The sequence below is a fragment of the Danio rerio genome, chromosome 19, assembly GCF_049306965.1.
Source record: "Danio rerio strain Tuebingen ecotype United States chromosome 19, GRCz12tu, whole genome shotgun sequence".
NCBI classification, from domain to species: domain Eukaryota; kingdom Metazoa; phylum Chordata; class Actinopteri; order Cypriniformes; family Danionidae; genus Danio; species Danio rerio.
The window spans coordinates 18,699,145-18,711,238 of NC_133194.1; the positions used below are offsets into that span (position 1 = coordinate 18,699,145).

At 36.0% G+C, this 12,094-nt stretch overlaps 1 protein-coding gene across 42 annotated transcripts in view; it reads right to left on the reverse strand.

The window, feature by feature from the left end:
• thrb (thyroid hormone receptor beta) overlaps positions 1-12,094 on the reverse strand; it is a 143,613-nt gene that overhangs the window by 12,297 nt on the left and 119,222 nt on the right. For 2 of the 42 annotated variants that reach the window (XM_073930543.1, XM_073930544.1), the window contains one exon: positions 1,891-2,282. The exons of 38 other annotated variants lie outside the window; for them this stretch is intronic. The gene's annotated coding sequence lies outside the window, so the exon portion shown is untranslated. Of the gene's footprint in view, positions 1-1,890; positions 2,283-12,094 lie in introns of those variants that run through there. 2 more of the 42 variants (XM_073930545.1, XM_073930534.1) reach the window with 1 other exon arrangement.

Below are 12,094 nucleotides of genomic sequence, written 5' to 3' on the forward strand. Positions count from 1 at the left end.
ATACATGTGTATGATGCACATTTTAAAGAGATCAGATCATGTTAACGTCACTATCATACCAAGCCTGGCTAAGACAATAAGATTACAACCACAATCCCAAAAGCCATAGTTTATTGATTTTAAAAATGAGTCAGTTTAGGCACAGATCTTAAGCTGTGATCAGTCATATTGATTGTTATTCAGCCTAATTGAAAATGGAGCAGAGCGATGGTACAAGACACATATAAGGGCTTCAGACATTTACTGCTGCCTTGTAATGAATAAAATATGGATCTCTCCTGACACTTCAATAATTACCACTTCACTTTGTCTTTTTAAATAAGCAATTAATTTAAAAAGATTTTTCTGTCTGTCTCCTTAATAACTGTGGATACTCCTACTTCAACAGACTTTAAGAAACTTCGCCAGTACATGTCAACTTACACTAACTAGAATTAGTTGGCATGTAGGTGCAATGTAACTTAAATTAAAAAAACGGACCATCAAAATAAAGTGTGACCGCAACGGAACATAGAAATGTTTAAAAAACAAAACATGGAATTGATCATTACTGATATGTAATTCATAATTTTAGTGCAAATGCATTTTAATCCAAAAACAACAACTTTCATAAGCATTCAGTTGTATAATAAACCATGTATACATTTAAAGTTAAATACAAATCTATAAACATTAGCAATAAGTCAGCAGAGGGGGTGCAATTGAATGGCATTTTTATTAATTATTTTACATTGAAAATTTGTGTCCAGTTTTTTTCTGTACTTATATAAGTTCCATTGAAATAGAGTAAAACATAAACAAACAATAAGTCATCAAAAATCTTTTAAACTTATTATTAAACTTATTAACTTATTATTATAACTTATTATTATTATTAAACTTAGATCTATGTTACAATTAATATTTACCCTTACAGTACACATTTTTTTTCTTACAGTAGCATCAGAACAATGTACTGATGCAACTGTAAATTATTTATAAACATACAATTAGAACAAGATCAAATTAACTTTAAGGTGGAAACTGGGTTATGACGCTGTGTGTTAAGACAGCTAAAGTGACCAGCAGGTAACAGCTGCTTTTAGCAAGGGCTCCTGAGGCAAAGCCCCTCAACACCAGAGTCTGATACCAGTTTAACTTCTAGATGAGGTGACTGTCTCAAAAAAAAAACATAATCTTATAAGCATATAACAAAGACTTGAATTGCTTAAAACAACATTTAAACATATTAGTATACATCTTTTATTTGGTGAAAACTAAGAGTGCCTTTAGTTTGTTTTTTCAATACATAGACAATATATCATTCATAGAATTCAAACGATTATACAGAACACATCAAAACACCATCAATACAATTATTGTTTTTTTAAGAATTTCAAATGCAATGCTTTAACGAATTGCATAATGATTATTTTTTTCAAATTATAACAAGAAAGGCAAAATAGGTTGACTGCTCTAAATCACGAAAGGTAAACTCTATTAAATATCTAGTATACTGGATTAGATCGTTTCCCAGTGTTGGGTTGCAACTAAAAGGGCATTCGCTGCATAAAGCATGTGCTGGATAAGTGTGTGGTTCATTTCGCTGTGACAACCCCTGATTAATAAAAGGCTTAAGAAGAAAAGAAAATGAATAAATGAATGTATGGATTGGAGCATTTTCTATTGACAAACTTTTGCCACAATACGCGTTTGAATTTAAATGTATACAATTACTAGACAACTGTAAAACATTTCAGTGCTCAGCATTTCAAAATGCCAACAGCGGTAATGATCTAAACTAATAATAGTCTTGATTAATGCTGTTGTTAATGTCACAACATTCAAGCCCACACTTGCTATGTTTAAAACTTTTAACTGCAGAAATGACAAGAAGAAATATGAACTTACCAAGATTAACTCAAAAAAAAGTCTCCTACATATTCAACTGTAGCGTCCCAAAGCACAAAATCCTCAACCATGCTAGATCCATCATTTACCATCCATCACACTGTTTCAGTCTCTGCAAATAGGTGTCTGATTCATGTAGGAACTGTGTGTTCAGTTTGGCAGGTCTGAATGATTATGCACCTACTAGCGACTTTTCCACCAATTTATTCCCTCCTGGATCGATCACTTGAGGTCTCGGGGTTCAAAGCTGGTCATGTAAAGTTTTTGTATGGTGGCCCTCATAGCACTGGGGATAGGGCCTTGGTTGACATGGCTTCTTGAGCCAGATGTCCCCAGTGTTACCTGAGCAGAGAGCTTCGCTGAGGCCACCTTAACCACACAGCCAGGGTGACCTGAGGAAAAGACCAAAACAATAGCGACTCATCCCTAGAAGGCTCCCAAGCTTCACCAATGACTCTCATCAGCAAAATAACAAAAGACCCACAGTGAGGCACTCATAATCACTCAATGTATTTACAATAGAATCAAGCACGCTCTAACGGCAAGCTGTCACTGGCCAGCCATGCAGGAGGCCTTGATCAATACTATTAGTGATCTAGACATAACTGATCAATATGGTTACTGATCTAGACATAATTTACCTAATAGAGCAAAGCACGGGATTTTCATTTAACTAATCATCATTTATAATCTGCATGAAGATCCACTTTAGGTCAGCTGGCTTAATGTTTATTTTAATTGCAAACAGAAAGCAAGGTAAGTTAAGATGAAAAAGTGTTTAATCTGCAGGAAAGCACATATTGCCACGTGCATAAGCTTTGGTTAAATATCTGCACCAATCAAGGTAAATAAATAAAATGAGAATTTTTCCATTTGTTTTTATGATAACATTTCAGAGCTTAAAATAATTTTCCTTACTAAAGTACAGGCTTGCTCTATTTTAGTGCTTGCCTTGTCATTAATATTAGCATAAGAACATATGTGCACTTACAATTTATAGACTGCAGTTAGGAGACAGACAAGTGAATTTCAATAGATTTAGGCAATTGCTATTAAGCAAGATAGTAATATTGTATCGTCAGTTTACAAGAGCATCTGTGGCAGCAGATGACTCCACTCTCTATATGTCAGTGGCATCACTATTTTTATGATCAGCAGAGAAAATTAAGATGTGAAATCACACACAGACTTACCAAGAATATATTTTAAAAATTAAAAAAAAAATCATACTTTCTATACAATTTAATCAGGGCATATTTTCCTTAATGAACTCCACAGAAAATGTATTTCCAAAACCAAAACTATTACTTTATTTATATGTTTTCAGATGCCCAAGCGACAGTGAAGAGTTGATCAGTTAGAGACAATACCTCAAAAAATAGTACAGGTACCACGCATTAAAACAAGAATTTGTTTTTTCAACAAGATTAGTTCCTTTAACTATAACTGTGCATCATGCTTTGTTTATTCTCAAAACATTAATTAGTCAAAATGACACTACTTGCAAAGAGATGGCTTAGACAAGAACAAGATTACTACATGACTTTAAAAATTGGTAGAATGCCTTCAGACTACATGACTTTATTTTGAGTCTGTTAATCAGTGTTGTAGATAAGACCAGCTCATTCAAGACCGATGTCAAAAAGGGCTAAGTTGGAGTTGAGAGCGAGCTCAGAGAGGGCTAATCTAAATCATGCATTTAAAAAATAAATAAATAAATTGTAAATGAATCCAATAAGCTTTTCACTTTAAAAATATCCAAAAGCTTTAATAATGTCCGTCTTTTAGCCTGTGCTTTCTCAATGCATTTAAATTAAACAAATCAAAGTGAAACTGAAACACACCAGCACAATGAACGATTTTGCCAATGACAGCAAAAACACTTTAAAGGGTTACTCTTTAATTTTTGGTCATACAGATATAAAACAATATTCTGTGAATAACAGAATATTTACTTTTTTAACAAAACAGTTTGAGTTTTGGTCTTTTGTTTTGGCTGCTGAAGCATCATAGCAGACTTTGTGTTAAAGGGCCATGACACCCCCCACTTTCGGTTAAAGTCTACTTCAGAATTTTTTCAAAAGATGCATGATTAATGGGCGTGGAGCTCCGCGAGCATTGGGCAGGAGTGGGCGTAGCCAGCAGGGGAGAACGTGAGCGAACAACTGTTGTTGTCAGTTAGCTCACAAACTGAGACACAAACCGTGAGGAGATGCTTGAGTTTATAGTTTACAAAGTTAAAATGCAAAGAAATGAACAGAGATTTAATGCCCTGCTACATTTGTTATTCGTAATTTCATATACAGACAACCACAATTTATATCATTATAAAGATAAGTGTGTTCATGTAAACCCTATAAATGAGGACTTCTCCCTCAATCCCCGTATTCAGCAGACTCAGTGCAGCAGTTTTCCTGTCTATTTTAACCATTAACCCTGCTGGTAATCTGGAGGATTTAGGCAAACACAGCAGCACGGCGATGTGTCTGAATGTGAACGAACTCCTGATAAAAGACAGCGTCCGCCATTCTTTAATTCTTGTGCTGCTCTCCCAACAAAAATGCTAGCAACACACACACAGCTTTGCTGTATGATCGGCCCTGACAAGATCGCGGGGGAAAACATGCAACAAACCCCGTGGATCATGGAAACAAACGCATATGAGCCTTCATGAACGGCTAAATACTGTGCCGTGGTTTCCGTGTCTCTCAGCTCGGGCTTGACACTGGCAGGTCTCATGAATAATTAAGCAGCCGGCTCTTCTCATAGGATAAGAAAACTCCGCTATGAATAATAATGAGAAACCGACGCGTCATCATTGCACTTGCAGTACTGCTGATCCCTGAGTACTTTGATCCCGCCCCAAAAATCATTTTAAACCCGGAAGCTGAAATTAGCTGACAAAAGCTCAAAATTATCCAGTTTTCCCCACAATTAAAGCTGACAGGTGCTAACATTGTCTTAACTGATGCTCAACACACACACACATGTGTGAATATAAAAAAAAAAAGTTCTCCAAGGTGTCCTGAACCTTTAAACACTTTCCAACAAAATACACAAAGTGGAAATGTCTGACCCATGCCCTTAAATCTGGCAAATAAAAAAAATTACCGCAGTGTTTGGGTGCCTGAGGTAATTAGTCAACGGAAATGTGTACATTTCATACAAATAATGAAGCTGATTGGTCAGTTCCTGTCATGTGACCTACGGTGCAATTGTGGCATTCTGAAAAGTTGAGATGTTTTTAACTAGGCACGCCTGAAATACTTGAACGTGGCGCCTCTTACGTCTCACTCCCCTCTATTGGAAATAACAAACTTGTGCATGCAAAAGACACCGAATGTGAATACCCTCTTATGCAGTTCAGGCTTATAATGTTGATCTGTGACCAGTATCCTGTAGTCATCACTAATACTAGTTTAGAGTGATGTTTGGAAATTAGCAATAGCTTTTGCTTTTTAGACGGTCAGCTACAGGCGTGAATTTCTGACAGAAGAAAATGGACAGATACAGTTTGCTCACACAAAAGAATTTTGAAAAGGATTTTTGAGACATTTTATGGTTGATTTTATTTTTAATTTACACAATTATTTCAGTTGGGGAAGTTGCCATAAGGTGGAAGGAATACTTTAAGGATCTTCTCAATCATGCTGACATGCCTTTAATTATGGAGGCAGAGAAAGGGGATGCAGGGGTAGACTCTCCCATCACACAAACTTAAGTCACTGAGATAATCTGAAATAAGGATGTCCCGATAAAACATTTTAACTTTGGATACGATACCGATATTGCAGCCTTCAGTATGAACCGATACCTATATAAATCCGATATCAGCACAAATCATGAATACTTTACCTTTACCTATTTCGTTGAGTGAAATGTATGAACGGCTAGATCAAACTGAGAACAAAAGTCATCAACAATAAGCATGGAAAAAAAAAACTGTTTATTAAATATTGGTAGCATAAATGTGAACCTTTTACATAAGAATATATATAAAAGAATTAAAAAATAAATATTAAGATCCTAAAAAATATCTTAATTGAATAAACAAAAATATATATTTGTGTGCAAAATACTAACTAAAGGTCACTTCAGTCATTTATTTTTTACCATCAGCAAATGAAAGAAACAGCTGAGAGCAGGAACATAAGAAAAAAAAACATTGTTAAATGAACAACTGCTAAAGGTTGTGTGTCCAAAGTTTCAATTTCACACAGCTTTTTGATGATTTTTTTATCCAGTTTTGAGCTGAAAAATATCTTTCACATGGGAGCAGATATAAGTTATTAAGTTAATAAAAATGTGCAGTATGGTTAGTACAAACATTTACATGATCAGATCTATTTAATCTGTATTAGTATCATATAAGATTATAGCTGTATCAATGTTCCCAAACCTTATTAATTTTATAATAAAATATATAGCACATATTATCTTTAACAAATATATTTGAAGTAGATGGAATGAAACACACCTTTTCTCCACAGCACATAAAATAATGGGACTTTTAAGAATAATTTTATTAATCAAAATTCATTTTATTTGCATAAGATATTGCACGGATTCCACCCTACTGCCCACATGGGAAAAATATGACAATGTAAATAGAGACAGAACTGCAAACTCATGTGCAAAGCTGACACTGTTTATTAGAGCACTTTATCTTCCTGGGCTTTTATAAAAAAGTATTAAATATGGGAAGTCCTCTAATTAGTAATACTATTCTTTCCATTTAAACTGTAATGGCCCTTAGCAACAGAATGATTTTTAACGCAGTCCTATATAGTTTATTGGACTGATATCGTACCTATTTCCGATATCAATATCGGATAGGGACATCCCTAATCTGAAAGCTCCAAAGCTCCAAAGTAGCAGGGGTTGATGAGATCCACCCTGTGTACCTCAATTCTCTGGATGTCGTGGGGCTATCTTATATATACACACACACACACACACACACACACACACACACACACACACACACACACACATATATATATATATCTATATCTATATATAATCTACAGAACAAACCATCGTTACACAATAACTTTCCTAACTACCCTAACCTGCCTAGTAACCTAATTAACCTAGTTAGGCCTTTAAATATCACTTTCAGCTGTATAGAAGTGTCTTGAAAAATATCTAGTTAAATAATAATTATTGTCATCATGGCAAAGCTAAAATAAATCAGTTATTAGAAATGAGTTATTAAAACTATTATGTTTAGAAATATGTTGAATAAATCTTCTCTCCGTTAAACAGAAATTAGGGAAAAAGTAAACATGTGATCTAATAATTCAGGGGGGCTAATAATTCTGACTTCAACTGTATATATATATATTATATATATATTTAATTGAAAATGTATCTTTTTACAACAAATTTCGTTTTGTATAATGTGTAACTTAATTTTGATGTATATTTTGTTGGTCAATTATCTACAGCATAAACAAGAAGAACAAATAACATCTGAAACAAAGCGCTTTAAAACAAGTATGCTATATATGCTTTAGCGCTAAAACAACCTATTAAACTGTTTTCACGATTTCAGTTTCATTCATTAAAGAAGCAATTTGAGCATCATGAGCTGGACAGTCTTTACAAGCTACGGCACAGATAGATTTCTTAGGTTGCCTCGGAAGAATAAACTCGGTCTGAAGGATGATAGAGCTCAGAAGCTTGTTGTGTGAATGGAAAGGCTCCCCGCATGTCTCACTGTGATGCAGGATTTATAAAATGAGTCTGCATTGGCCTATTTGTGCCTGTCTGTCAGACAAAATCGGTTAAAACGAGAACAGGGTTAAGTGTGTTCCGCAATATGCGATGTCAAGATGTCACTTAATTATGTAATGCGTGGACGCCTCGTGCAGCACAAAGCATAACTGAACCTTTAAATGTCTAAAGGTCTACTGATTAAAGGGTTATTGACAATAGATCATCAAATAACTGTTAGCATGCCTAAATAAAATATATTAAAGGATATTTCACCCTAAATTCACCAAGGAAAGGAGAATTCATCCAAAACTGAAAATTGTCATACCTTTTAGTTATTCCAAACTTGTTTTATTTTTTTTCTGATTTTAAACAGTAATATACAATAACTTGTGATGTAATGTCTTTGGTTGTTGATAACATGAACAGTAAATGCTGAAATAAGATTGTTCTTTTGTTTATTATTTTTTTATTTATATTGTCAGAGAGCTGAAACATTACACAAAATGTGTTAAATCAGCAGCACAATGCGATTGACATGCAGAAAATCCTATACATTTGATAGATATAAAGATTTTACATATATCGTGAAAAATTATCGTGATTTTTTTTTGCCGTAACGCCCAGCTCTGTTGCTAATAATTCAGACTTCAACTGTATACAGTATTAGCTAAAACAGCCTAAGACGTACCACATAAACAACAGTCAAGATAACTGGAACTTTTATTTTGTGGATATGTAACCCCCCTCCTATGCTGCAGTGTAACATTTAACTTACTCGATAACAATACAAAGTTTTACATGCTTGCATGTTCGACTGTTTGAAGGGCTCATACACTTAACAGCACTTAACTCTACGGCAGCTAGCTCTCTGCAACTCTCATATGGTCGCCCACTGAAGTTAAGCAGGGCTGCGCCTGGTCAGTACCTGGACGGGAGACCACATGGGAAAGCTAGGTTGCTGCCGGAAGTGGTGTTAGTGAGGGCAGCCCAACCTGCGGTCTGTGTGGGTCTTTATGCCCCAGTATAGTGACGGGGATGCTATACTGCTCAGTGAGCGCTGTCTTTCAGATGAGACGTTAAACCGAGGTCCCGACTCTCTGTGGTCGTTAAAAATCCCAGGATGTCCTTCGAAAAAGAGTAGGGGTTTAACCCCGGCATCCTGGCCAAATCAGCCCACTGGCCTCTGTCCATCATGGCCTCCTAAACATGCCCATATTCCAATTGGCTTCATCTCTGTCTCCTCTCCACCAATCAGCTGGTGTGTGGTGTGCGGTCTGGCGCAAAATGGCTGCCGTCGTGTAATCCAGGTGGATGCTGCACACTGGTGGTGGATGAGAAGATTCCCCCCCATTGTGTAAAGCGCTTAGAGTGCCCAGAAAAGAGCTATATAAATGTAAGGAATTATTATTAATAATTATCATTAACAGACTTGTTGGACGGAAGTATTTCATACTGATGTGTGTCATAATTAAAGCAGTGTAATCACTACATAGCTCATCTGATACAAAAGAAACAAAAACAAAAGTGATGGCATTGTTTTCTATATACAAAACTTAATGACTAGAGGATAAACATGTATAAATGGCAAAATAATAAAAAATATTGATGTATTAGTCTCATGCATGCATTAGAGCCATGAAAAATGTCATTTAAATGTTTGCCATTTTTATATTAATCCTGTAAAAGTAACAGCAATCTATTACCCCCACTAGGTTATTGTGAAAGTGGTGAATTCACAAAAAAAGTGATGTATGCAAGGATGAATAAAATTAATGAAATCAAGTTACTGTCATTTTTGTACACATCTGTAAAAGCAGCAGTAATAGTGATGCATGTCCCTGTAAATACCACTAATGAGAACGAGATTATTTTTCTATCTCTTCAGATAAGTCCACTTTGTTATAGGTCAACCACAAGCTGACCTTAACATCATCTGACAAAAAACAAAAAAAAAACAATCAGTTATCACGCTGAAGCAGGGGGATTTGTCACTCTCAATTAGTGTTAGTGGAACAGCAGCACTCCTCTAAGGCTCCATTCTGAGGGGCCCCATCATGCAACAGATGGCCAGCGAGCACAGAGATCATGATATCATACACATTACAGTATACTCAGGCTGCTTTCAAATGCTTTTGAAATCATTTTATACAAATACACACACACACACACACACACACACACACACACACACACACACACACACACACACACACACACACACACACACAGTAGGAATTACAATAGTTTGTATATGTGCCTTCCACTTTTTAACGGTTCAAATGTAATTGGAAAATTGGCTTCTAAACTGTTCCATTGCAAGGTGTGTGTTATTTTCTCATTATCCCAATTACAATGAGCAGATAAAAGGTACAGAGTTCATTTCAAGTGTGCTATTTGCATTTGGAATCTGTTACTGTCAACTCTCAAGATGAGATCCAAAGAGCTGTCACTATCAGTCAAGCATGCCATCACTAGGATGAAAAAAAAACAAAGCAAACCCATCAGAGAGAAAAAACAAGGCATGGCCAAAACAACTATTTGGAACATTCTTTAAAAGAAAGAACGGACCAGTGAGCTAAGCAACAACAAAATATACGGAAGAGAAATGGAAAACAACTGTGGTGAATGACCAAAGAATTATTTTCTTGGTGAAGAAAACACCCTTCACAACAGTTGGCCAGATCAAGAACACTCTCCAGGATGAAGGTGCATGTGTTTCAAAATCAACAATCAAGAGAAGACTACACCTGAGTGAATACAGAGTGTTCAAGATGTAAACCATTGGTGAGCCTCAAAAGCAGGAAGCCTTTACAGTGCTGGAAAGCTCATATGGGCAGGTGAGAACAAGATCAGCTCGTAACAGAGTGATGGAAAGAGGAGAGTATGGAAAAATAAAGGAACTGCAATATTTTCTGCTCATATACAGCCAAATACTTCAGAACGCATTGGATGGTGCTTCTCAGAACAGATGGAGAACGGCCCAAAGCATACTGCAAAAGCACCAAAGAGTTTTGAAGGGAAAGAAGTGGAATGTTATGCAATAGCCAAGTCAATCACCTGACCTGAACCTGATTGAGCAGGAATTTCACTTGCTGAAGACAAATCTGAGAGGAAAACGCTCCAAGAACAAGCAAGAACTGAAGACAATTGCTGTAGAGGCCTGGTAGAGCATCACCAGGAATAAAACCCAGTATGCGTATGCATTCCAGCCTTCAGGCTGTAATTGATTGCAAAGAATTTGCAAGCAAGTATTAAAAAGTGAAAGTTAAATTTTAGATTTTTTGTTCAATTACATTTGTTTCATTAAAAAGTGGAAGGAACATATACAAACTGCTGTATTTCCTACAGTGTTCATCTGATTTGAATATATATACCCTCAAATTAAAACTGACAGTGCAGTTGAAACACATTTTGTTCGTTTCATTTCAAATCCATTGTCTTGGTGTAAAGAGCAAAAATGTTAGAATTGTGTTAATGTCCAAATATTTATGTACCTAACTGTATGTGTTCTGTTTAACATCCTCTAAGATGTAACTTGAGTAGAGTTGGTTTACAGGGAGCAGCCAAACAAGTAAAGCTGACACATGAGGCATTTTTCACGTTGTTACTGTTTATTTTAACTTTACCGGTTTTCAGTTCCACTGTAGCCTTATAAGTTTACTGTTAAAAAATATTATGTAAAACACAACTTTGCCTTATAGATATTTAGATTGAAAATACTAAACATTAATTTGTAGTGCTTCTTCAAAAGATAGTTCACCCAAAAATGAGAGTCTATTCACTATTTATCTTCATCTCATGTGGTTTCAAACCTTTATGAGTTTCTTTCTGTTATTTAACACAAAAGAAGATATTTTAAAGAAATCTAAAGACCTGTAACTATTGACTTCCATATATCAGTTTTCCTACTGGCGAGGCAGTGGCGCAGTAGGTAGTGCTGTCGCCTCACAGCAAGAAGGTCGCTGGGTCGCTGGTTTGAACTTCGGCTCAGTTGACGTTTCTGTGTGGAGTTTGCATGTTCTCCCTGCCTTCGCGTGGGTTTCCTCCGGGTGCTCCGGTTTCCCCCACTGTCCAAAGACATGTGGTACAGGTGAATTGGGTAGGCTAAATTGATCGTAGTGGATGAGTGTGGGTGTGAATTTGAGTGTGGATGTTTCCCAGAGATAGGTTGCAGCTGGAAGGGCACCCGCTGCGTAAAAACTTGCTGGATAAGTTGGCGGTTCATTCCGCTGTGGCGACCCCGGATTAATAAAAGCCGACAAGAAAATGAATGAATGAATGAATGAATGAGTTTTCCTACTATGAAAGTCAATGGTTACAGGTTTCTAGCTTTCTTCAGAATATCTTCTTTTTGTACAACAGGAAAAAGAAAGACAAGACGGTTTGGAACAACTAAAGGGAGAGTAAACTATAACTCAATTTTCATATTTTGTGAATCAAAACCTTGCTTCTTGTCTTCTGACTTGATTTACTCACTGTCTGG